This window comes from Dasypus novemcinctus, chromosome X (genome assembly GCF_030445035.2).
Source record: "Dasypus novemcinctus isolate mDasNov1 chromosome X, mDasNov1.1.hap2, whole genome shotgun sequence".
Lineage (NCBI taxonomy): Eukaryota > Metazoa > Chordata > Mammalia > Cingulata > Dasypodidae > Dasypus > Dasypus novemcinctus.
This window is the reverse complement of record NC_080704.1, coordinates 155,331,441-155,359,354: the sequence shown is the minus strand read 5'-3', so window position 1 is coordinate 155,359,354 and position 27,914 is coordinate 155,331,441. Positions and strand designations below refer to the sequence as shown.

The following is a 27,914-nucleotide window of genomic DNA, read 5'->3' as shown; positions in this document are numbered from 1 at the left end:
ATAGAACTTTCCATGAAGTTGGCAACTGAGCATTTGAAATGAGGCTAGTGTGACTGTGGAGTTAGATTTTTAAAAAATTAAGTTAAGCTTAAATAACCACATGGGACTACAGCTATCATATTGGACATCATAGTTCTTGAGGAACCATGATGGGCTTGGAGATTTTATAAACCGTTTGAAATCCTAAGCAGAATTGGAGAATTGGATGTGTGTGTATATTTTTCTGGAGAGTGAGTTCATAGCTTTCACCAGTTTCTGCAAAGCACGCAAATGATAAAGAACTGCTGTCTAAAGGCTTTGGTAACAAAAGATATTGTGGGTAAGAATGGCCTCTCCTAACCACCACTGTTTCTTCTTCTATTTTCCTGTCCTCAGCTGTAGGTGGCTTTGAATTGCAATCTCAGACTTCAGTTCCCGGGTCAATTCTAAATCACTGGAAGGGGTGATGGCTGTGATCCTAGGTTGTGCAATCCAGGCCTCCCTGAACCAGGGCTCCATGCTTCAAGAGTATGATTCTGACTGTGAAGTCTTCCGTCAGCGCTTCAGGCAGTTCCAGTACAAAGAGGCGGCAGGGCCCCGTGAAGCTTTCAGCAAACTCTGGGAGCTGTGCTGTCAATGGCTGCAGCCCCACATACGTTCTAAGGAACAAATGTTGGAGCTGCTGGTGTTGGAGCAGTTCCTAAGAATTCTGCCCACTGAGATAGAGACCTGGGCAAGACTGTACAGACCAGACAAAAGAGAAAAAATCTTGGCATTGATAGAAGACTTAGAGAGAGAACTTGAGATACCAAAGAAGCAGGTGAGAGAATAGTTTGGGATGTTTGTAGTTAGACTGAAAGAGCTGGGACTAAATCAGATATTTGTCTTGGTGGTATTCCTCAGTGTCCAGATTTCACCAAAGCCTACTTCCTTTTTCTTAATGCTAGAACCAGCATATGTGTCAGCGTTTCTCAATTCTATCAGACCCAATGCCACTTCAAAAATATGTATTTTGTCATAGTCCTTCTACTGTCCTTAAATGAGATTTATAGGTAGCATAATCCATCTACCATCATATATAATGTCAAAAGTATCGATATAATGCTCTGTGTCTTACTGAGCACATGTGGCCCACCTCCTGCTTTTTTTCAGCCCATGACCTCATAAAGGTTTTTACCCTTTTACAGGATTGTTAAAAAAGAATAATGAAGGAAAACATCAGATATTCTCAGACCAATTGTGGCCCACAAAGCCCCAAATATTTCCTCTATGTCCCTTTAAAGAGAAAGTTTGCCAACCCAAGTCAGGTAGCATATACATGGAACAGAAAGGAAGGGTAAGAGGAAAGCAATTTATTATGAAGCAATATGTATTTCAGTATATACATGCCTGGGCTTGCCTGCACTTGAAGACATCATGAAGTAGTCAGACGCTCGCATCTATGCATAGAATTTTGCCTGTGACTACAATCCCAGAAATTCAGAATGAGACGGGTCAAACAGTATGAGCTGCATTGCTGCTGCTCATGGAATTTTCCAAAACGGGAATTAACTCTTGTCAAAATCCTGAACAAATAATAATATAGTCTTCCTTGATTTTCACAGGAGTGCATTCCTAGAACATTCAAGTTGTTCTTTCAAACTACATGGAAATACTTTTTGTTGTTATTGTTTTCCTTATTAGATCAATTGACCGTTTACAGAATCATCATGTACAAAATACAGGATTCCTATACACCACCCCACCAGTGACAACTTGCATTGGTGGAACATTTGATAAAATTGATGATTGCACACTTTTCTGATTGTTCTGTTAATTAAACACTTGGAAATAATTTTAATGTGTATCACTAAGAAGGTGCTGTTCTGATCTATCTTCTTTAACTATACGTATGTTTGAGCAGGACACTCAAGTATTGTGTACGATGTGGAACATTTCTGCCTTGTGAGTTAAACTCCTGTATCCAGCCATCCAAATTTAAATAGCCTCCTCATGCCATTGTGTCCTAAGCACCCCATGGGTGAGGCCCTGCCCCTTGTTGTGAACCATGGTGGAGACCACCTTCTGTTTGTGGAGCACCTTAGCCAAATGCAGGGAAGACACTTGGGAGAAGCGAGGAAGAGCTTCTGGGTCGCCATCAAAGGCAACCTAGAACTCTGTGTTGTTGGGGCTCCTCATTAGGTTTTGGCATCCGGATGCTTGGCCTGCCTGAACAGGAGCCTACAAAGTTCCCTGCTCTCCTAGGATGGGGAGAGCTAATGATTTCCCTTCCTTTCTCTCACTTCTTGGTTCTGTTTATTATGTAAGATGTTAGATTCTTATGGCTTTAATCTTACACTGCCGAATTCATAACCCCTAACCATGTGTAGCTCTTGAGCATGTCAGCTGTGCTCATCTACATGGGGACATGCTGTAGGTATAAAAGTACTCCATTTTCCATAGGCTTCAGATGAAAGGATATATGTGAAATATCTCATGAATAATTGTTCATCTTGATTACAGGTTGAAATTGGTGTATTTTGTATATGTTGAGTGTAATAAGATATATTGTTAAGGTTGACCTCTCATTTTGGTTTTATTTTATCATGTGGCCACTAGAAAGTTTAAAATTACTTGTGTGGGTATCTTTATATTTCTACCAGGCAGAGCTGATATAGAAGTTGTGGTGATGACTTCTGGCATTTCCCCCAGGTTCCTAGGCCAGAAATGCTTTTGGAAGAGCAGGAACCAATGGACGGAGCACACACACAAACTACCACTGAACTGGAGTCCCCTGCACTCCAGGTCATGGGGTATTTCCAGGACAACACACTGGCCGCGGAGAAGATTACACAGGAAGGGCCACAGGAGCAGAACTATGCTGCTTTTGGGGACGATCAGGCCTACCTGGAGCCTGGTAAGTCAAGGGTTGTGTTTCATTTCTCTTGTGTCTGTTTTGAGAAAACAAGCTCTCTGAAGGGCTAGTATTGTGGTCAGGCTTAGAAACACTGATTAGCCACTCTGATAAATAGTCAGAGGAGAAGCCAGCTCTGTGGGACAGCAAGGAACAGAGCAAGTTAGATGGAATGGGATTAGACACCCCTTAAGCTAATTACCTCTTGGAAGACCTTTGATGAGGAATAATATGCAGGAAGCAGACTTGGCCCAGTGTTTAGGGCATCCGTCTACCCCATGGGAGGTCCGTGGTTCAAACCCCAGGCCTCTTTGACCTGTGTGGAGCTGGCCCATGCACAGTGCTGATGCGTGCAAGGAGTGCTGTGCCATGCAGGGGTGTCTCCCGCATAAGAGAGCCCTGTGCGCAAGGTGTGTGCCCTGTAAGGAGAGCCGCCCAGCGCGGAAGCAGTGCAGCCTGCCCAGGAATGGTGCCACACACACGGAGAGCTGACACAACAAGATGACGCAACAAAAAGACACACAGATCCCCATGCCGCTGACAACAACAGAAGCGGACAAAAGAAGAACATTCAGCAAATAGATACAGAGGACAGGCAACTGGGGTGGGGGGGAGGGGGGAAGGGGGAGGGGAGAGAAATAAATAATCTTTAAAAAAATGAATTAAAGGAATAATATTCAGGTAATCTTTGGGAGGATGGATATGTGGAATAGGACTTATTTACCCCAATAATTTTTTTATAGTTACATTATATATATAAAATTTTACTGAAATATAGCATGCATTCATGAACATACATAAACAAGAAGTGCATAGTAAAAGTTGTCCCCCTGCAAATGTTAATATCATCTGTCATGTTAATCCATGTAATCTGTCATGTTATGGGTCCCGAGTGGGTGTCCATGATTCTTGGGTCCTCCTCAGTTGCTTTTATAGAATAATCTTTCAAACTTATTACTTTGATGTGATGTACCCTCACCTGTGGGTGTGTAAAAACTTGAGAGTCACTTAAAAAATTATAAACCAAGCATCTATCTCATTAAATGGTGAATTAGAAAAAAGTGCAATGACAGACTGTCTGTCTCAGATTCATCTTGGGTACCTTTTTATGAAATTCTGCAAGTGAATAAAAATGCATATTAAAATTTGAGGACTACTCATCAAGACCCTACAGTGTTTGCCCTAGAGGAGGAAGTCTAGTTGCAGAAAGAGACCTGGACCACATAGCCGGGTTGCTCCTGTTTCTCTTCCCCTTGGGTTTTCTTACATTGTTACCAATGCTCTCATTCCTGCTAAGCCTTTTTTGTTTTTTAAAGATATATTTTATTTATTTCTCTCCCCTTCCCCCCCCATTGTATGCTCTCTGTCCATTTGTTGTGTGTTCTCTGTCTGCTTGCAATTGTCAGGTGGCATTGGGCAACTGTGTCTCTTGTTGCATCATCTTGCTGCGTCAGGTCTCTGTGTGTGCTGCGCCACTCCTGGGTGGGCTGCGCTTTTTGACGTGGGGTGGACTCTCCTTGTGGGGCACGGACACCCCGACATGTGGGCCACCTGCTAAGCCTTTTATGTTTCTGCTAAGGTGTTGCCAGGAACCTCTCCATTTTGCCCCCCCCCCCGAAGGCACAGTTGCAACAGGTTGTCACTTTTAAGGGACTATGAAATACTGAGAGACCAAAAGAGATATAAAAAATGAAAATAAATTAGAATGACTCTAATTTACTGTATATGGGGTATATTAGTCAGCCAAAGGGGTGCTGTTGCAAACTACAAGAAGCCTGTTTGCTTTTATAAAGGGCATTTATTTGGGGTAGGAGCTTACAGTTACCAGGGTATAAGGCATAAGTTACTTCCATCACCAAAGTCTGTTTTCACGTGTTGGAGCATGATGGCTGCCGATATCTGTGAAGTTTCAGGCTCCCTGGGTTCCTCTCTTCTCAGGTCTTACTTCTCTCTAGGCTCAGGGTTTCCTCTCTTTCCAGGGCTTGCTTCTTCCTGGGCTCAGGGTTCCTCTCCTCCTGGGGCTTGCTTCTCTTTTCTCAGTGTGCTTACTTCCCAGGGTTCCAGCTTGAGACTTCAGCATTGAATTCTAACCTCAACACTCCAACATTAAAAACCCTCAGCATCAAAAAGCTTCAACTTTGTCCTTTGCCATGCCCTTTTATCTGTGAGTGGGTTGGGGACTCAACACCCCAATGACGTGGCCCAATCAAAGCCCTAATCGTAACAATCTATGCCCAGGTACAGACCAGATTACAAACATAATCCATTATCACCTTTTTGGAATTCATATCTATATCAAACTGGTACGATGGGTTTCTGATCTATCCATAACTAGCTTACTGCCAGATCGTAGCCACTTTTTTCTTTTGTACATCTTAAACTTTATTCACTCAGCAAGTATATACAAGCACCTATTAATAGCCAGGCACCCGTGCATGAACCTGGTGTACTCAGTGGTACACAAGACAGACCCAGTCCCTGTGTTCCTGCAGCTTATAGCCCTGTAGAGGGATTCAGGTATGTAAATAGTGAGCCCTACAAAGATGTGGTGGAGGGAGTAGGATGATGGTGGGCGTGCACAGGAGGTCCCCTAGCCAGCCTTTGGCAGAGAGGGAGACTTCCTGGAGGAAGAGGGATCTATGTTCCAAGCCAAATGCTGAGTTGTAGTTTGCCTGGAGAGTGGTGGAAGTGGGGAAGAGAGAGGGTTCTGCACACAACACAGCATGCACAAAGGCTCAGAGACGGAGGGAGCGGGCACCCGTGAAGAACTGAGAGCATTTCACTCCAGCAGCCCTGTAGTGGCAGCAAAGAGGAGAGGAGGGATTGGCAATAGATGTGCCTACAGGGATAAGCTGGGGCCTAGATTATGATGACCTTTTTCGGCCTGTTGAGAAGTTTGTACTTTATTAACTGGGAAGTTGGGGAGCCATTGGTATTTTCTAAAGAGGGGAATGGTATTAACAGATTTGCTTTTTAGAAAATCACTCTGACTGCAGTCTGAGTAAGACTGGATTCAGGGACACCATTTAGGACAGGGTTTTTTAACAAAGGGGTCAGTGAGCTTGAATTGAAATTAAGAAAAAATTCTTTGTGGGGATGTGTTGGTGTGTGTGTGATATATTTATTAAATAATAGAGAGTATAGTGTGCAGACTTAGCAAGGGGTCCGTGGTTTTCACCTGACTGGCAAAGACACCCATGGAACAAAAAATGTAAAGAACTCCTGATTTAGGTGGTTGTTGTCATCATCCAGGTTAGAGGGGAAAGTTTTCAAAATTAGGTTTATGTCAGTTTGATGGAGAGAAAATGTCTGATTCAAAACTCCAAGAAGAAAATGTAGGAAAACCTCTTCAAGTTCTTGTTGTAGAGAGTAGTTTTCTTAAACCTTACCCTTAAAGCACTAGCAACAAAAGAAAAGGTAGATAAATGGGACTTCCCCAAAATTGAACACTTTTTGCACCTCAAAGGACTTTTTCAAAAGGGTGATAAGGCAGCCGACTCAATGGGAGAAAATATTTGGCAGTCACATAGTCAATAAGGGTCTAATATCAATGATACACCAAAAGATCATACAGCTCAACAATAAAAAATCAAACAACCTGATCAAAAAATGGGCAAAAGCCTTGAAAAGACAACTGTCCAAAAAAAATACAAATGGTGAAGAAACACATGAGAAAATATTTATCATCACTAGCAATTAGGAAAATGCAAATCAAAACTACAGTGAGATATCATTTCATACCTATTAGACTGGCCGCTAATAAGTCGTTGGAAAACTGTAAATGTTGGAGACGATGTGTAGAGATAGCAATGCTTACTCACTGTAGGTGGGAATGTAGAATGGTACAGTCACGGCGGAGGGCTGTTTGGCAGTTCTTAATGACATTGAATTTAGTCTTGCTATGAGACCTGGCATACCATTGCTTGGTATATACCCAGAAGAATTCAAAGCAGAGACACGAACAGACATCTGCTCACTGATGTTCAAAGTGCCATTATTCATGATTGCCAAAAATTGGAAACAACCGAGGTGTCCATCAGCTCATGACTGTATAAACAAATTGTGTATACATATGATTGAATATTATGCAGCGGTAAGAATAATTGAAATCATTAAGCATTTGACAAAATGAAATGAACATGATGGACATTATTTGAGTGAAGCAAGCCAGACACAAAAGGACAAATACTGTATGATTCCACTATTATGTACTCAATATACTGTGTAAAATCATGGATTTATGAATTAGAGTATAGGTCACCAGAAAATTGAATGAAGTTAGAGAATGGAGAGCTGAGGTTTAATCTGTACAGAATTGGTAAAAATCTTGTTAGTAAATCCTTGGAAATGAATAGAAATGGTGAAAGCCTATCATGGTGTTTATAACTAGCAGTGCTACGGTATGGGTGACAGTGGTTGAAAAGGAAAGTCTAAGGGCATATATATTACGAGAAAGAAAGCTAAAAATTGTAACACGGTACTATATATGACAGTAGAGTCCCATGTAAAACACCAATTTGGGTAATTTGCATATATAAGACCGTTTTTATAAAAATATCAATACAGGGAAGTGGCTGTGGCTCAATCAGTTGGGCTCCCGATACCATGTGGGAGGTCCTGGGTTCACATCCTGTGGCCTCCTTGTAAGGGCAGTCTCACCCGCACCGTGCGGAGAGCTGCCAGCCTGCAAGCGCTGCGGTGAGCCAACTTAGCAAGGTAACGCGACTAAAAGGGAGACAAGCAAAAAAAGGAAACCAAGAAACAAAACACAGAAGAGTGCCCAGTGGACACAGAGAGCAGACAGCAAGCAAGCCGCAAGGGGGGAGGGATATGAAATAAATACAGACACAGAAGAATGCACAGCCATTGGACACAAAGAGCAGACAGCAAGCAAAAAAGCCACAAAGGGGGGGGGGCGATAAAAATATATATAAATACAAATATGCTAGAGAGAAGGAAAAAGAATAGCAGCCATGTATGGCAGGGAAGCATAGAGAGACTGAGAAGTGATGAGTTTTGTTTATTTATTATTATTATTGGAATAATGAAAATGCTCTAAGATGATTGAAGTGATGATGCCCAATATGTGATTATACCGAATACCATTGATTGTACACTTTGGATGCATTTATGCTTTATTAATTTGTACCAATAAAATTGATTTATTTTAAAAAAGATATTTAGGGGTTTTGGCTGTAGCTCAGTGGTTGAGCAGCGGTTTCCCACATACAATGTCCCAGGTTCAATTCCTGGAACCCCCTAAAAAAAAAAGATACTTAGGAGGTAGTCACTATAGGACTGGGTGATGGGAGTGTTGGAGATAGGAAGAAGAAAGGGTTAAGGTTGGCATCCATCACTTCTGGCTCATGAAGTGGGTAAAAGGTAATACTATTCACTGAAATAGAAGGACCCTTGGGGAGGAGTTGGTTTGGTTAGTGAAGGTTACCTTAGTGTAGAAACATGTGGAGTTTGAGGTGCTTATAGTTCTTCAGAATAAAGTAGCCAATTTGGAATTCGAGAGAGTAAGATTTGAGATTGAGATTTGCAAACCAGAGGTTTATAGAAGTTCAGTGATGCCTTGAGGCCATTGAGAGCTTCCTAGGATTCTTTCCAATGAGCAAGCACAAGGGCCAATGGGCAGATTGGGAGACATCATGACAGACAAGATCATTATATGAATTTGAAGACTCACAAGTGTACCTAAAAGGTTCCTTGCCTGATCCCCGCTTTCCAGTCTACCCACATGGGAACTGCTACCCTAGATACTGTGACCCATTAGCATCGGACACCCAGAGATAGTCTAGCTCTGATGCCTACCCAAGGCTCTTCCCATCTCCTCTGGTTTCCGTCCTGAGAGCCATCTCTCTTCTGCTGGTGCCTGGCAGACTATGGTGAAGGGCACAGTGAATCATCCCACCTCTCACGTGAGACTCCGCCCCATGCTGGGGAGAATGGCTTGGTCCCTCCCTGACCAAACTGTAGGACCATATCTTATCGGCACAGGGCCACACACCCATAGAATGCGAATATGAGTAGTAGTGTAGTTGAGTTTGAGAAAATGGTCCCTCTTTCTGCATTTAATAAATTTGTCCAGGTGCCCTTATTTGGTAGCCTACTTTACCAAGTGTTGCCCACGTGAAAGGCATGGGCTCCCTCTTGTTTTTGCACTACTAAAGAGGAAAATCCCACAAGTACATATGTAACAGGTGTTTTATAATCACAGAGGATTGTATAAAATATTTATTTTCCAACTTTTACATTGCTTACATTTTATATTGTATTTAGAGCTTTAAAAATCTGTATTTTTGTATATATGCCTGCAACAAGTAGAAGAACATAGGTGGTAATCTTTAATTATAAATCTTTCTGCATATGCATTACAATTCTCCACCTTGATTTGCTCTTCTTATCAACAGTGCCTCGTAAATTATCACACATATTGCCAAGCATCAATGTTGACCTTGATTTTAATAATTTACTCACTAAAAAGCAAGAGAATTCAGTGTATTTCACAAAAGATAGTAAGAATGAGTTAATTAAAGAGGTAAAAAAGGCAGGTCGGAGGAGAGGTAACAACTCTGTTCTCATTATGTGATATATATATATATATATTTTAAGGTCACTTTCCACTCTAAGATTTTATGATTCTTTTTTTCGTCTTTATTTTTTTAATTTTACATTAAAAAAATATGAGGTCCCCATATATCCCCCACCCCCTTCACCCCACTTCTCCCCCCATAACAACAACCTCCTCCATCATCATGTGACATTCATTGCATTTGGTGAATACATCTCTGAGCACCGCTGCACCTCATGGTCAATGGTCCACACCATAGCCCACACTCTCCCACAGCCCACCCAGTGGGCCATGGGAGGACATACAATGTCCGGTAACTGTCCCTGCAGCACCACCCATGTGATATATTATGGTTTGCAAAATGATATGTCTTTTTGTGCCGTTATTTCCTGATTACTTAAAATTCTACTGTTTTTACCACTGGGCCAAGTCCATTTGCCTTCTACTGTTTTTAAATGAACAGTTCTATGATATGTTAAATGAATCTCATTCGATTATAAATTGAGTGGAAATCATAGGAAAGTGGTAAAATGGAGGGAAAAAGTTTTTAAATAAAGGAAGAAGTCACTTGATTGTACATTAAAGTTTAGAAATATGCCGTCAGCAAAAAGTTAAGTTGTTTGGGTATATAAAGAATGAATGAATATGTGTGTCTTTGCGTACATATGTGTGTATGCATAGATAGATGTATACATGTATGTATGCATGCATGTATATATATATATATATACCCATTGCAAAAAAAAGGACTACGGTGAAAATGCAGTTTGGAAATATCCTCCATTAGTAAATAACTGAAGGTAGCTTGCATCCCTACTGAAGACAATAAACCTAAGCTAATTTCTTTTATCTGATTGTTTGGGACCAGAGCATGGTTTACATAAATATTTTCCTGGCAAAGAACATCTTTGAAGCACTTTAACAATCTTTGTGCAAACTTTTGCCACAGTCAGACACCTGTCAGTGAAAAAGAAGCCAGTATAGAAAGTGAAAACTAGACTGGTTGGTGGTAATTCAAGGAAACTTCTGTAATATGAAGGTCTAGACTTTGTTAAAACAATGACCTAGTATTTAAAGTTAGGATCAATCAGTGTCAGAGATGTAGCTGTACGTGGTTGTGGTTTGTTGTTTTTTTAAAAAAGATTTATTTTTTCTTATTTCTCTCCCCTTCCCCACCCCCCACAGTTGTCTGTTCTCTGTTACCATTTGCTGCATGTTCTTCTTTGTCCACTTCTGTTGTCATCGGCACAGGAATCTTTGTTTCTTTTTGTTGCGTCATCTTGCTGTGTCAGCTCTCCGTATGTACAGCACCATTCCTGGGCAGGCTGCACTTTCTTTCACGCTGGGCGGCTCTCCTTACGGGGCACACTCCTTGCACATAGTGCTCTCCTACGTGGAGGACACACCTGCATTGCACGGCACACCTTGTGCGCATCAGCACTGCACATGGGCCTGCACCACACGGGTCAAGGGTGCCCAGGGCTTGAACCATGGACCTCCCATGTGGTAGACGGATGCCCTATCCATTGGGCCAAGTCTCTTTCCCTGGTTGTGGTTTTAAAATAGAATTATCAGTGAAGTGGATGTGGCTCAACAAAATCGAACTCCCGTCTACCATATGGGAGGCCCTGTGTTCACTTCCCGAGGGCTCCTTGTGTGGGCAAGCTGGTCCACACCCACGGAGAGCTCACGGCCTTTGCCCGCACAGAGCTGGCATAGCATGATGACACAACAAAAAAGGGAGACAAGCAGACACAGAAGAACGTGCAGCGAATGGACACAGAGAGCAGACAGTAAGCAGGTGGCATGTGGGAGGGGGGGTAAATAGATGATAGATAGATAGATAGATAGATAGATAGATAGATAGATAGATAGATATAATCTTTTAAAAATTACATTTATCAGGGAAGCAGATTTGGGTCAACCAGTAGGGTGCCCACATACCACATGGGAAGTCCCAGGTTCAGGTCCCGGTGCCTCCTAAAGTAGACAAGCAGATGCCGCATCCAAAGAAACAAGCTAGACACCACCCCAACGAGCTAGACACCACACTTGCTGCAACAAGCTAGATGCCACATCTGCCGCAATGTGCAGATGCCTAAACAAGCAGATGCCACAAGCCAGCAGATGCTGCAGCCCGTGAGGAGCGGATGTGGCTCAGGCCATTGGGGACTCACCTCCCATGTGGGAGGTCTCAGCTTCAGTTTCCAGTGCCTTCGTGAGAAGGCAAGCAAACAATGAGGAGACAGAGGAGAGAATCATCTGGGGGAGGGGGGCTGATAAATAAATAAATAAATAATAATAATAATAAAAGCAAATACATTTTAAAAAACTAGAATTAGCATTGTCTTACTTATCCATAGGAACTCTTAGTAAATAAGAAAGATCTTGCACATTACAGGCTGAAAACTTAAGAAATCAGGTAATGGGGGCATCAGAAAGGAAGAGAAAACATGTTCAAAGGTTTTGAAGGGATCACTATAAAATATAAATAATAAAAAATACATTTGCCTACTTAAACATCTGTCTAGGAAAAGGGACTGAGTTCAGTGGTATGTAACCTGTGAAGAATGACATTTCTGCAATAGAAAATGATCTGTGTAAAACATCAGCTTAAAACAAACAAACAAAATCTCACTGAAACTCAAGCCAGCCACTTGTAATTGCTGGAGTTAGGCAGTAATATCAAAATGTCCATAGTCTTTGAGAAATCAACAGAAGAAGTGCTGCTCCTAAAAGCATAGAATCTATCATGCATTTGAAGGTGTGGAGTTCAAAATACCACCCCAAATTTGGAAATCGTTTTCAGTTCCCAAAGCACTTGGTTCCTTCATCTCATGTGGAGAGGTTTCCCTATGCAAATTGCCAGTCTCATATCTTTTTTGGTGATGAAGAATATGAGCAATGAAAATTAGGACAAAATAGGAAACAATTGCTCTCTGAAAAGCATCAGAAAACCCTTGTGTTTTAAATGTCTTCGGATTATCCCTGCTATACCCAGTAATGCGGCATAAACTACTTTCCAGACACGCAGTGTGGATATTTCATGGCAAATTGGAGTCTTAGTGGCCCAGAGTCTTTCTTAATGGAACTGTGTATGCAATGGGGGGAGCATTCATCAGGAAAGCACCTTCTCTGTTAAACTCAAACTCTTTCTTCCTTATCTGCATTAGATATCTGCTGCTACATGTGTTGGTTTGATGCTGGATGGACCACAGAAAATCTTGTCTTTTGAACTAATCCATTCTTCTGGGTGTGATCCAATTGTAGGTGGGACCTTTTGATTAGATCACCTCAGTTAAAGGCATTTTGACTAGAGTACTTTGGTAAGGCTTGGCCCAGGGTGCTTCTTAATCAGAGAGAGAGAGAGAGAGAGAGAGAGAGAGAGAGAGAGGAAGCCATGGAAACCAGGAAGCTGAAAGCAATGAGACCCAGAGGGGAAGCCTTCCCATTCGACAGCAGAGGAGTCCATGATCTCTGGCAGCTCGTCTTCAGGGAGAGAGCATCACCTGGTGACTTGATGTGGATATTTTTCTGGCCTCTGAAATATAAGCTTTTAAGGTAATAAATTCCCATTGTAAGAACCAACCTATTTCTGGTATATTGCTTTCAGTGGCTCGGCAGCTTCTAGTAGACTAAAATGGATTTTGGTACTGGTAAAATGAGGTGCTGCTATGCACATACCAAAAATGTTTTGAAAAAAAGGCTTTCTTCAATGCAATTCCAATAAAAATCAACACAGCATTCTTTAAGGAACTAGAAAAACTAACTATGGAATTTATTTGGAAAGGAAAGAGGCCCCAAATAGCCAAAGACATATTGAAAAAGAAAAACGAAATTGGAGGAATCACACTACCTGACTTCAAAACATACTACAAAGCTACAGTACTTAAAACAGCATGGTATTGGCATAAGGAGAGACACACAGACCAATGGAACAGAAATGAGAGTTCTGATATAGATCCTCATATATATAGCCATATAATATTCGATAAAGCCACCAAACCCTCTCAACTGGGAGAGAATGGCCTATTCAACAAATGGTGCCTGGAGAACTGGATATCAATATGTAAAAGAATGAAAGGGGGTTACCATCTCATACCTTACACAAAAATCAACTCAAGATGGATCAAAGACCTAAATATAAGAGCCAAGTCCATAAAGACTTTGAAAAGCAGTGTAGGGAAGCATATACAAGACCTTGTGATAGGAAATGGCTTCATGAACTTCACACCAAAAGCACGAGCAGCAAAAGAACAAATAGATATATGGGACCTCCTCAAAATTAAAGTCCTCTGCACCTCAAAGGAGTTTGTCAAGAAAGTGAAAAGGGAGCCTACACAATGGGAGAAAATATTTGGCAAACATATATTGTATAGGAGACATAACTTGCATATATAAAGAACTCCTATATCTTGAAAATAAAAAGATAAACAGCCCATTTTAAAAATGGGAAAAAGATTTAAACAGACACTTCTCCAAATAAGAAATACAAATGGCTAAAAAGCATGTGAAAAAATGCTGCAAATCTCTAGCTTTCAGGGAAATGCAAATCAAAACTACGATGAGATACCATCTTACTCCCATAAGATTGGCAGCTATGAAGAAAACAGAAGAATATAAATGCTGGAGAGGATGTGGAGGAATGAGAACACTCATCTACTGCTGGTGGGAATGCAGAAGGATCCAACCATTCTGGAGGCAGTTAGGTGGTTTCTCAGAAAACTATCCGTAGATTTGCCATATGACCCAGCAATTCCACTGCTGGGTATATACCCAGCAAAACTGAAAACAAGGACACAAACCAATATATGCACACCAATGCTCATAGCAGCATTGTTCAGTATCACCAAAAGTTGGAATCAACCCAAATGTCCATCAACAGATTAATGGATAAATAAAATGTGGTATATACATACAATGGAATACTACTCGGCTTTAAGAACAAATACACTACAAACACACGTGATAACATGGATGAATCTTGAGAACCTTATGTTGAGTGAAGCAACCCAGACATTGAAGGACAAATACTACATGACCTCAATGATTGAAATAAGTAAACCAAGCTGCCTCAGAGAGCTAGAGACTGGATGATAGGCTTACAGGAAATCGGGGGGTAGAGGAAGGATGTAAGCTGACATCTACATGGGTGAAATCTATGATAAGCTGGAGGTAAGTATGAGTACAAGGAAGGGATAAAATGGGGGCATAGGGTTACCTTTGGGTGGGGCTTTGTGGGCTTGAGGGGGCTAGGGATGGGAGGATGGGTAATATGGACCAAGAAATTGGGGGTAGGGTGGGGCAACATACAAACATAGGAGATTGTCAGGTGTTCATTGAGAGTATAATGCTGAGAAAACCTTTCCAAAAATATAATAAGGAAAGTTAACTGTTTAAGATACTTAAAGGGGATAATCTGACACAGGACAGACTCCTAGGGAATATGTGAATGCTCATTTTGCCAGAGTAGGTTATATCATTGGGTAGAGACCCATATAATGAGAGTGAAGGTAGACCCATATCCTGGGGAGGACTGATGCCATCAAATAGAGGGAACTGTATCTCTCAAGAGAAATGGTGGCTCCCAGGGCATTAGGGCAGTTGAGCATGTCAAGCCCTTAACACTGTTGCAAGTATCTCTGAACATGGCCCTTCAAGAAATGAAGAATGACTGTCACTGTAGGCCCTAAGGGGAGGGGGATATAGGTATTGAATAATTGGAACCAATGTAACTGTGTGGGCAATAGAAGTGTTCCACAAGAGTATGCAAGGATGGATATAAGACCTGTAAAATTACACCAAAAATATATAGGGGCTGATAGGCTAAAATGTAAATCATAATGTAAAACATAAGATAACTAAAAATTTAGAAAATTGTATAGTCTAAAATATAAACCACAATATAAACCCAAATGTTACCTTGTTTGAAAGCTTTGTCTCAATATCTGTACATCAGTTTCAGTAAATATGGTATGAATATGTTAAAAGATTATTGCTGTGGAAGGGAAAAGGTTTTATGTTGGATATATGGGAGTACTGTATATTGTATATATGAATTACTGTGATCTAAAATTCTTGTGAATATAAGCTTAATAATTAGAAAAAAGAAAAGATAGGATGTAGAATTTTTCCAAATTAATATGTATTCTATATCTAACCTTTAAACTCATCGCTATATTCCATTTTACTATTAAGGGAACCTGGCAATATATTGGGCTTCACTTTTCAGGAAGTTTGGGATCACAGAGAGGTTCAACAATGGCAGTGGAGGAATACTGGTGTGGGATGTTATTGACAAGGGACACACGGTTGGCAGGGAGTTCTCCAGGGCATATATCCAGGGTACATAAAAATGTTTGGATATTTTCATAGTGGAAACAATTAAAAAAAGCAATTGAGGGAGTGCTGAGTTCCTAGCCAGGGGAGCTCTATCACAGTCCCTAAAGGAACAGCAACAATCCCCCAAGTGCAACGGCAAAGACCAAAAAAAGAAGGAAGGTCCAACAAAGAGCCCCTGAAACTAATGACTATGTTTGTGAGCCTGTGCACCTGAAATAAGAACAAGGCCTAGAGCAGCAGTGTGCCTAAGAGTTACCTCCTGAGAGCCTCCGTGTTGCTCAAATGTGGCCAGTCTCGAAGCGAAACTCAGCATGTAAATTTGTTGCCTTCCCCCCAGCGTGGGACATGATTCCCAGGGATGAGCCTCCCTGGTGCTGAAGGATTACTACTAAGTACCAGCTGATGACATAACTAGAAAATGACCTTGAATAAAAGGTTCAACTCGGACCAGCAGAATATCTCTGTCTACATATACTACCAGGAGTTAAAAATGCTTTTTGACATAAATCAAGGGGGAAATTGAAAGGACAAATGAGTTTATATGGCTATGAGTCTCTAAAAAAGAGCCAGGAGGTTATCAGAGGGGTTGCCCTTATGCACACCTGAGCAGAGTGCCAGAGACAGATAAAGTAGATACAACCCAAGGTATTGGTTCTTTTGAGGGCTACAGAGACCCACAGGTTTTATGGTCATGGCAGATGGAGTTCAGTGCCATGTCAATTGGCCCTTCTTTGGAGTTGGTGTTTCTGTGTGGTGGAGCTGGACTCAGATGTGATCTCTTTTCACAAACCTTTCCTGTTACTTTACCAGAGTTGTAGTTGGTGCTGGGGTTTAGTGTATATCCAGGCGATCTGAATCTCTGGAATGACCATATGATAGCCAGGCCCTGAGCCTCAACAGACTTCAGCTCCTACACTCTGGTTTATTGGACTTACCCCACTCAGCTAACATGGAGTTGAAGAATGGAGTCAACCACCACACCATGGAGCCAAGAGTGCCTACAACTGAAAGCAGGAGGATTACATGCAGCATCCATGTGGAATCTAAGCCCCCTCTTGACATAGATGTGGAGTGGACACAACCAATCCAAGGTCCACAGGATGGAGGAATAGAATATGGATTAGAGTGGACTTACTGATATTCTATTCATGAACTATTGTGATTAGTAATCGAAGAAAATGTGTCATTGGTGTGGAGAAAGTGGCCATGGTGGCTGCTGGGTGTGGGGAATGGGAGGAAGAGATGAGATGTGGAGGCATTTTTGGCCTTGGAGTTGTCCTGGGTGGTGCTGCAGGGACAATTACCGGACATTGTAGGTCCTCCCATGGACCACTGGATGAAACGGGGGAGAGTGTGGACTATGATGTGGACCATTGACCATGAGGTGCAGCGATGCTCAGAGATATATTCACCAAATGCAATGAATGTCTCATGATGATGGAGGAGAATTTTGCTATGGGGGGAGTAGTGGGGTGATGGGGGTGTGGGGTATATGGGGACCTTATTTTTTTTAATGTAATATTTAAAAATGAATAAAGACAAACAAAAAACAAAAACAAAAAAAAAGGCTTTCACTGTGGGTAATGGTAGAATCAGGATGAATTGTGAAGTCCTTGATAGAAAAGGCCTAGATTGACTTGTAATAACTGCTGCTAGAAATATGGATGCTAAGGGTACTTGTGATGATGCCTTGTGCAGAAATGTTGAATGTGTCGCTGCAAACTAGAAGAAAGGCAATCTTCATTTTTTTTTTTTAATTTTTTTATTTTTTATTGACTTTGTAATAATATTACATTAAAAATATATATGTGAGGTCCCATTCAACCCCACCCCCCCCACCCCCCCCTCTCCCCCCCCCCAACAACACTCGTTCCCATCATCATGACACATCCATTGGATTTGGTAAGTACATCTTTGGGCACCTCTGCACCTCATATACATTGGTTCACATCATGGCCCATACTCTCCTCTATTCCATCAAGTAGGCCCTGTGAGGATTTACAATGTCCGGTGATTACCTCTGAAGCACCATCCAGGGCAGCTCCATGTCCCGAAGACGCCTCCACCTCTCATCTCTTCCTGCCTTTCCCCATACCCTTTGTCCATTATGTCCACTTTTCCCAATCCAATGCCACCTCTTCTATGTGGACACTGGATTGGTTGTGTCCATTGCACCTTTATGTCAAGAGGAGGCTCAGATTCCACCTGGATGCTGGATGCAATCCTCCCATTTTCAGTTGTAATCACTCTAGGCTCCATGGTGTGGTGGTTGTCCTTCTTCACCTCCATCTTAGCTGAGTGTGGTAAGTCCAATAAATCAGATTGTAGGTGCTGGAGTCTGTTGAGGCTCAGGATCTGGCTTTCACATTGTCAGTCCAGAGATTCAAATCCCCTAAATATATCTTAAACCCCAACATTAACTGCACCTCCAGCACATTAGCATGAAAGTCTTATGAAGGGAGATCCCATCTAAGTCCAGATTCATCACACATAAACACCATTTCCAAAGAGGGGCCATCTGCCCTGGTAGTTAACCCCATCGGCCATGACCATAACTCCCATGGGTCTCTTTAGCCCTCAAAGGAACCAATATCTGGGGGTTGTATCTGCTTTATCTGTCTCTCTGACTCTGCTCAGTTGTGCATGAGGGCAAACCTTCTGCCAGCCTCCAGACTCTTTTTTAGAAACTCGTAGCCATATAAACTCATTTCTCCTTTCCATTTCCCCCTTACTTTAGGTCAAACAGCATTTTAAAGTCATGGTATTTTATGTAGACATGGATATTCTGCTGATCCGCATTGAACCTTCCGTATAAGGTCATTTTCCAGTTGCATCATCAGTTGGTAGTTGGCAATCTTCATTTTAAAGTGGCAAATAATGTGGCAAAATAGTGTCCTGGTGAGGTGAAAGGCAGATTTTGAAAGTGATGTCCTTGGGCATTTTACTGAGGAGATTTCCAAACTAAATGTGGAATGTGTGGCCTGGCCTTTCCTTGCAGCTTCTAGTAAAATGCAAGAGGAGAAAGAAACTAGGAATTGATGGTTTAGACAATTCTGAGTTTCTGGAAACCAATGTCCCCAGAGAATAGTGCCCCATATGAGGACTTAACTGAACCTGGAACTAGTCAGCCCTTTCCCTGCAAGTCACAATTAGAAATGGGTTTACCCAGAAAGGATCTGTGGTAAGTCTTACTGCCTCATGATGGTATCCCTGTGTATTGCATGTGAAACCAACAAGTCTATTGTGAGAACTGTATGAATGGAACCACTGCCACCCTGGATTAAAAGGGACAGATTGAAGGAAAATGACTTCAAAGGCAGAACGATGGAAGGTGAGGTCTGGACTAAAGACATCTTTGGCCAAGAGAGGGAGCACACCATGTGTGTGGAAAGGGTGAGTGTGCCCTGAAAAGAGTGGGTGCTCCACCCTGTTGTTCAGGGAGAGTGCTGGCCAAGACATCAGATAGGGTGAAGCACATTCCCTGGAGGTTGGGGAGCGTCTGGACATCACCCCAGTGTTCCCAGAGGGTGGGGGCTAGAGTTCAGCCATCACCCAGATGCTTGATGAAGGTGGAGCAAAGAATATGACTTCTGGGCAAGTCCTTCGAAAGGATGGGGCTGCCATTCCAATAGACGGAGAACAAGACATCCTTCTATTAGATGACTCTCTGACCGTGAAATCTAATGGAATATGCCCTGCAGGTTTTTGATCTGTTTGTGACTTATGACCCCTGTTTTCCTTCCACTTTCTCTCCTAGGCAATGGGAACATGTATCTTAATACAGCCTCTCCCTTGTCTGTGGGAAGCTGATGATGTGTTCCCAGTTTCATAGGTCCATGGTCAAAGGGGAATTGTATCCCAGAACAGACCACGCCTATAACCGATTTTGATAAGATATTGTACTTAATGTTGTTATTGAAATGGTTTCAGGCTTTTTCAGATACTCTGCTGGAATGCATGTATTTGCATATGTAAAGAGCATGACTTTTGGAGTCCAGAGGATGGGGTATGAGGGTTTGATGCAGCATGATGCAATTGTAGGTGGGACCTTTGAGTAGATCATTTCAGTTAAGAGCATTTTGATTAGATTACTTTGGTAGGGCATGGTCCAGGGTAGATCCTAATTGACTTAGTGGAGTCCTTTATAAAAGGGATGAATAGGGGAGAGAGAGAGACAAAGGAGCACTAGGAGAAACCCAGGGAAGCTGAGAGAGGAAGCCACGGAAACCAGGAAACTGAAAGGGACAAGAGCCAGAGAAGAAGGGATACAGAGCCATGTGCCTGCCCATTTGACTGAGGAGTCCAGGAGGGACAGCAGCTCATCTTCAGGGAGAGAGGGTCGCCTGATGCCTTGATTTGGACATTTTCAAAGCCTCAGAACTCTAAGCTTTAAATAAATCCCCATTGTAAAAGCCAACCCGTTTCAGATACATCGCTTTCAGCAACTTTCAGCAGAACTAACACACTGCATGAGAAATTATCCAAACTTCAGCCACAAGCTTCTCAAGTTTTTAGAAAATAGTGATGTTCAAGATGCTCCATGCTTGCTGACCAGAAGACATCAGGGTCTCAGTTCATCTGCAAGATTAACTGGGGCTGGAGGATCCATTTAGAAGATGGCTCTGCAGTTGGATGTTGGCAGGAGGTCTCAGTGCTTTGGGGTGAGGTCCTTTCCATAAGTTGCTCAAGTGCCCTCAATGACATAGCAGCCAGTTTCTCCCAGAGCCAGCGATCGAAGGGAGAGCAAGGAGGAAGTGGCAATGCTTTTTATAACCTAGTCACAACACGACATGCTTCTGCCATGTTTGATACATTAGGAGAGAGTTACTAAGTCGCAACCAGGTATAGTGGGCAGAGAGTAGGGCTTCAGCTCTTGAGGTGAGGAATATCAAAGGATTTGTGAATATATTTTAAAACAGTCACAACACCCATGGTTCCCTGTCTCTACGAGTGTTTTATTTTTTCCTAGGGCTTCTTCCATTTATTAGGTCAAATAGCCTATACCCCCAGGCAATGCATTATCATCACTGGAAACTAATGTTCTAGGAGATGCCTTTGAGTAAAAGACAAGAAACATTATTGAATTTCAGGGAAGGGGATTTGGTTTCCATCTGTGGGGCCTTGATTTTGTACCTAATGAACAGCAAATACTCCCTCCTCTACTGCTGTGCAAATCACTTGTCACTGCAGTGGCTATTGTGGCTCCACAGACTGGCTGACATTGAGGCTAATGAGAACAGCCTCCCTGACAGAAGTACATGTGGGGATTTGGATTCTGACTGTTATTCCACTTTGAACCCAAATCCTCGGAGTGGATCTTTAGGTGCCTTTGTAAATAGGGTCACTTCCAAGAAGTGGAATCGATTGGTTCATGGGAAACTGCATATAAAATGTAATCAATGCAACTGGAAAAAGACCTAGAACAAAAGGGGTAAAGACAAATGAGTTTATATGGCTAGGAGACTTCAAAGTGAGCCAAAAGGTCATTCCAGAGGTTCTGCTTAGGCATGTCTCTGCAGCCACAGTAGATACTACCACAAATAGCGGGGTCCTGAGGGTTCTGGAAACATCCAGACACCATTGTCAGGGCCGATAGCTCAGGAGTTTCGTGCCTTGCCAGTGGGCCCTACTTTGGAATTTATGTTCCCCAGTGTGACAGAGGGGTACTCAGTTGTGATTTCCCTTCTACTTGAACCTATAATTAGCACTAGAGTTGATTTGAGTACATCCAAGGAACTTGAGTCTTGGACTGTCCATATGCCAGCTGCACCCTGAACCTCAACGGAGTTGCAACACCTACTTTAAAGTTCATTGGACTCACCTAGGACAACGAAGAAGGAGAAGATGGACAACTACCATACAAAGGAACTGAGTGAGTCAACAGCTACAAGCAAGAGAGTCCCATCCATCAGCCATATGGGATTGCAACCCCCTGTCAATTAGAAGTGGAGTGGACATCACCATCCCAGAATCCTCACGATTGGGGAATGAACTATGGACTAAAGTAGACTTACTGATATTCTACTATAGACTTATCGTGATGCTAGCAGTGGAAGAAATGATATCATTGATGTGGAGGCAGTGGTTATTGGAGGTTCTAAAGTCAGGGAGAGGGCAAAACATGAGTCATACTAGGGTATTTTCGGGACTTGGGAATTGTCCTGAATGACATTGCAATGACAGATGCAGGCCATTATATATCTTGCAATAACCTCCAGAATTAAGTGGGAGAGAGCTTAAACTACAATGTCAACTGTAATCCATGGTTAGTGGCAGTGCTCCAAAATGTGTTCATTAATTGCAATGAATACTTCACTAATGAAGGATGTTGTTAATGTGGGAAATGTGGGTGGTGTGGGGAGTGGGGCATATAGAAATCCCCTATATTTTTTATGTGACATTTGTATAATCAAAGTAACTTTAAAATAGAAAGAAAGAAGGAGAGAGGGAGGGAGGGAGGGAGAGAGGGAAGCAGGGAGAAGAGAAAGGAAAGAAAGAGAGACAGAAAGAGAAAGATTTAACTGATGTTGTCAAATTGTCCCCACAATTATGGTACCACTGTACTCAACCACCATAGTATATGAGAGAGTCCATTTCTGCTGGCCATCATGTATACTGATTATCATCAAACCAATTCATCTTCGTCTTATGAAAAGAGCCATGGCTGTTTTCACCATGTTGGCAGGCAGAAGAAGGGCTAACATCTTTAAAACACTTTTTGTGAGTGTTCCTTTCCTTCCGCTTTAGTGACGGTGTTTTATCAGTGTATAATTGTAAGCAAATGGGTACTGACATCAGAAAGGCGGGAGACTGGTCCAAGGAGAATGGGAAGTAGCCTAGCTGACATGGATTCTGAGAATAAGGCTGGGGAATGGAAATTTGGTGGTAGTTTCAGTAGTGGGGCTTGAAGAGACCAGCATGTCGAGGGCAAGGTCCTCCTGTGGCCCATGGAACTGAATGCCATACAAGCGACAGTGAGGATGTTGGTATACAACTGAGAAGTGCTTTAGGTTAACCTGATGAGAAGCTCAAGTCCAGGCACATGTTCTCTGCACCTAGGACGTGGGACTGTCCTGATGTATCGATTTGGTCCTGGCTCTCCTGAAGCTGGCAGAAGCCTATGTGAAATCCATGAAGCATAGCGTCTCAGGGCTAGTGTTCCTGGTCTTAGTTCCTGTGGGTACTAGAGTCAGCCTCTAGAGCGGCTTTGAATAGTTGGCATGGTCCTGTAGATGCGCTGGGCCTGGTTTTCCAGGGGACATTTAATGATATTCACAGCATCAGCGCTTTCAAGCCCGTGCTCTGGGATGGGAATAGCCACACGAACAGTTCCTGTAGCTTTGTACGGTGTTTTATTCTGCCTCTCATAGTGGGATATTCTGGGCCTCCACGCTTCTTCTACCTTAATGCTTTGCTAATTTCCACTGCCCCATGTTTCCGTTCCCTTCCACTTTTACTTGACGGCAGCTTTCCTTTAACCATGACCTCTAGAGTCAATTTACCTGGACCACATGCCTCTTCCTTCCCACTCTCAGGTTTGAAATCCAAGCATGAAGAAAACAGTGATGTAAGGGCACTTTATTCACAGTTCATTTTATTTTCCTGAAAATCTAGTCTATTGCCCCTTGTCCATAAATCTATGAAATAATATATTTTGTTCCACTTTGTATGTTTTATGTAAAATACTAAAGTCGAAATTTTCCTTTGGATTTCCTTTGGATTAATTTTCCTTGGATTAAATTTTCCTTTGGATTAACTAGCCAAGCTAACTTGCTAATATTATTGAACATTTTTCACGTGTTAATTTTTCCTTAGAACAAGTAGATCTTAAATTAACATTCTGTAAGCCATGTTTTACTGCAGATAAGTAACATTTTTCCATAGATTAGGAAGCAGAGGAAGGGATGTAGAAAAGATGAGGCAAGACTCAACTCGTATCAATGAGGAGAGTGGCGGTAGGACACAGTGGGAGAGGGAGCAGGGGAAACTTTCCTTGTTTTTTCTAGATTGACAGAAAATAACACGGGTTGATAGTTAATGTGGGCTGAGTTCAAGATTATCCACTGTGGACTTAAGGTGAATCAAATATACACAGATTGTTGCTGCTGATGCCAACCCTGTTTGCTTATCATTCTAATTTGAGGATCACTTAACTGAAATTTTTCTAGTCAACAGTTTCATCATTCCCATTTCCAGCTCTCTCTTTAGTCGGTACTCATTAACGCAGTGTTGATCAGTTTTAATATCACAAACTTTAGAAGATATCTTTAGGTTTTAGCTTAAACTTAAATACTTCTCGAATTCAACTAGATGTAGAACTAATTCAGTGCATTGATTTAAATGCAGAATGGAGTCACTCCCTGTCCATAGATTGGTGGAAAATAGTCTTGTGCTGAGCTCAAAGGGATCCTCTTCTCATTTTGGATTAGTCCCTTGCTTTTAAAGTATCACACTGTGATGAAATGCTCCAGGTGAATTAACCATAATTGAGAATGAAATAGATACTGAAAGGCCATTTGTCTGCAAAACCAATGTGAAATCAGTAAACAATGGTGGTGACTCATTATCTTGCTTCTGGTCTTTCCTATGCCCAGAACATCCGGTACCAAACCCTGACATGAGCTTCCTGTTGGACCTTAGTGAATACTCGTGGGAGAAGGATTTATGGAATTCCAGAGGTATGAAACATTTTCTTGACTCCAGGATAGGTAAGAATTTTCCTTTAAACACCAGAGAAGAAGGCAAGGACAAATTCAGCCTTATTCAGGGACAAAGATCTTTGAGACTAGAGGTTAATATAATGTGTATAACCCCCTCATTCTCTACCTGGTGAAATCTGCAATTTCTGTTTCTTCTCTTAGGTTTTGGTGTTGAGGGAGAAAATGAAGAAAGTACTTCAAAGCAGAAAAACCTAGAGGACATGTATTCGTTTATTTTTAACTTAGAGGGGAATTCTGTCCATGGCCCCACTTCACAAGAAGACCAGGAAGAGTTAGAAAATCAGTGGGAAGTGTGCTCAGAGGAGCCTCAGGTAGATTTCACAAAGGTGGACGATTATCAGAACCACTTTCCAGGAGAGCAGCCCGAGAGCTCCTACACGGAGGAAACTCTCAATCTTATATCCCATAGGGAAAATAGTCCAGGGGAGAAATCTCACCAGTGTTCCATGTGTGGAAATTGGTTTGCTGAGAAGTCACAACATACCGAACACCAGAGAATTCATTCAGGAGAGGAACCTCCCGAGTGCCCTGAAGGTGGGGCAAGCTTCCTTTTTAGTTCTGACCTTTGTAGTGACTATGAACTTGATACTGGGGAGACACCTGATGAGTACACTACCTATCAAAAGTGATTAGTTCTGTGGTCACACCATGTAGGGCACCAGAGAACCCATTCTGAAAAGGAAATATATAAATACCTTGATGGAGGGGAAAGTTTTATTCACTGACATTCTTAAAATTCATTGAAGGCTCATACAGTTAAAAATCTATATAGATGTCATAGTTGTTGGAAACATTTTCTTGATTGAAAGCTCTTAATTTGCACCTGAGAACTCAGACTCAAGAGGGACCCTTTAAATGAGGTTATTGTTGGCAAGGCCTTGACAGTAACCTAGCTTTGAAAGTTTCAGACAGACAGCAGGCCTTCCTATGCACCAAGTCACTCAATTTAGCCAAGGCCTCTTTAAGAATTGTTGAGGAAAACATGTCCAATTGGAATGGAGGCTACCTCCTAAAAGCGTTTCCCTGTAGCAGCCCATTGGTATTAAAAGAACCGTTTGTTTGCAATTATGAGAACAACTTTTTTCCCCAGTTTAAAAACTCATATCTAAGGTTTGTGAGCACTAGATTACCTACCTACTCTTGTAACTGACCTATATTTGATTTGTGCTGCCTCCCCTCTAATGTCTACATTCTAAAGTTTCATAGTGGTGCATGTTTACCATACACGATTACACTCCATTCAGGTTCAGGGTCTCTGAAATGGCCAATCCCACTGCCCATAGTTGTTCCACACTGATCTGTACTTCCGCAGTGTTTCCATCCAGTGGAAAGGCACACTCCATTCCTGTTCCAATCTCCTTAACTAATTGTTGGGACAACATGGAGCTGCTCCATTGAACAGCAGGACAGCAGTCGTCCCCTGCCCCCAGCCCGAGTCAGGCTCCCTCTCCTCTGTGCAAACATGGTGCTGTGTTAGGCTCCTTTTTTTCTCTTTTTAGCATTTAACAGTCTATTTTTGCTGGTTGGATTCATTGCAAACATAACATGAGCTGTTCGCCCCCCCCCTCCAATATTACTATTAATATGAGTGTATGCAATTTTATATGCAGAGAACATCTGTTACTCATGTCTTCAGTCTTACATGCCCTGTATATGCTAATCTTTAAGATATGTTTACGGAATAGAATCCAGAAATGGTTCTTGAAAACATTAACATAGTGAGAACCTTTCGTGGATGGTTTATATACCCACTTTAAGGACTACTTGAGGACAGACAAGCGTAATTACCTAAAAAAATATTAGGAAGATGAAGTGAGATATGTTAGGATACAGGCACAGCCCCTATTCATCTTTCGATAAGTACCAGCATGTTGTATTTTTTCATTTTCTTGCCCTTTAAGGCAATGCACTTAAGGCTATGAATTTTCCTCTAACTGAAGTTTGCTGATATCACACAGTGATATAATATTCCTATTGATGGAGTCAAAATCATTTATTAGTGCCAATTTCACTTTATTTCTCCTCACCCAAATATTGGGAAATGTTTATATTTTCCTCTTAATTTTTTGTCCATTGTACAGTGATTAGAAAGGAGGGTCATCCTATTTTGGTTTTAATGTTTGTTTAGGGCTTCTTGAACACACAGAAATATATATTAATATATGTATAAAGTTGTTAAAAAGTCTAAAGACCCTAGAATATAAGGGTTCCCTTTGTAAAGCCTAAATGAAAAAAGTAGTCTTGGGTATCTCCATTACTCTTATGTCTTTAGGAGAATTGTAATGCTTGTGAAGAACCAGTTATATAGAAGAGATTGGGTTTCTACCCATGCTGACTCCCAGTATTTTGGGAGTCTTCTACCCCACGTTTGTTATAAGTTATTTTTTAAAGTATGTATATGTATTATTATGTGTTGTTTATATAACAACTGCTAACAGCAGGCCAACTAAGTCTGGCAGTAAAAACAGGAGGCTGTAGAATGTAGGAAAGGCCTAGCCTGTCCAGTCCAGGCTGATAAAGCATCTTCTCCGTGTTCATTGTCCTCCTTTAAGCAGAGAGGACCTTCAGGGAGCAGGTTCACATCTTGTAACACCGATACTCCAGAATCATCAGGGATAATTTTGTAGTGTGCTGTGTATGTTGTCTAGGCTCAAACCAAGGCAAGTAGGGAATTTACAGGCGAGCCACCCCTAAAAAGCTCAAAACCAGGAGGGGAGGAGAGAAGTTACACTTTGCCCTCTTGCACCTGCTGTCCCCTTGACCTTCCCAAGAGAAGCAGTCGGGGTCCTCCTGGAAAATGCAAGATCTTTATTCCAGAAAGACTTTCTCATTTCTAGCCCAGCGATATGGGCTGAAGAATCTCAGAAATAGCCAAAGTTACCCTTCAGCCTTGGGCATAGACAGGCCTTGCTTCCTGTCCTCTAGGTCACCATAACAGACATAGAAAGGGAAGGGAAGAGTCGCATCTCTTGGCCACTCTTTTATTAAAAGTTGATTCGGCCCTCAGTTCTGGGGATTTTAACAAGTGGCCTCCTTGTGGTGGGTTACTTTCTCACCAGGGTCATGTATATGTCAGCCTCCACCCAGTCTTTTTCATTTTACACTGTCAGAGGGGACTGAGGCCTAGTAGCATGTTTGCCCGCACTTTTAGCAATCTAGAACATTAAAATATAAGTGTTGATATTTTATTGATATTTATATTTGTCTAACATTTTTTAACACCTAACATAAGAATAGGAGCGTTTGAATTACTGGAGATGACTTCAAAAATCTAACATGTTGTGTCTTCTTATAAAGATCAGACCATACCCATTGCCCTAGAGCAGCTTTTTTACCCCTACTTTGCAAAGCTTACTTCAGCTATCTCTTCCTAACTACATTCCCATCCTACAAAGGCAGGAGA

General features: G+C 41.9%; 1 pseudogene; it reads left to right on the top strand.

The window, feature by feature from the left end:
- Positions 1-445: 445 nt before the first annotated feature.
- Positions 446-25,962, top strand: LOC101430541 (zinc finger protein 449-like; annotated as a pseudogene).
- Positions 25,963-27,914: the final 1,952 nt, after the last annotated feature.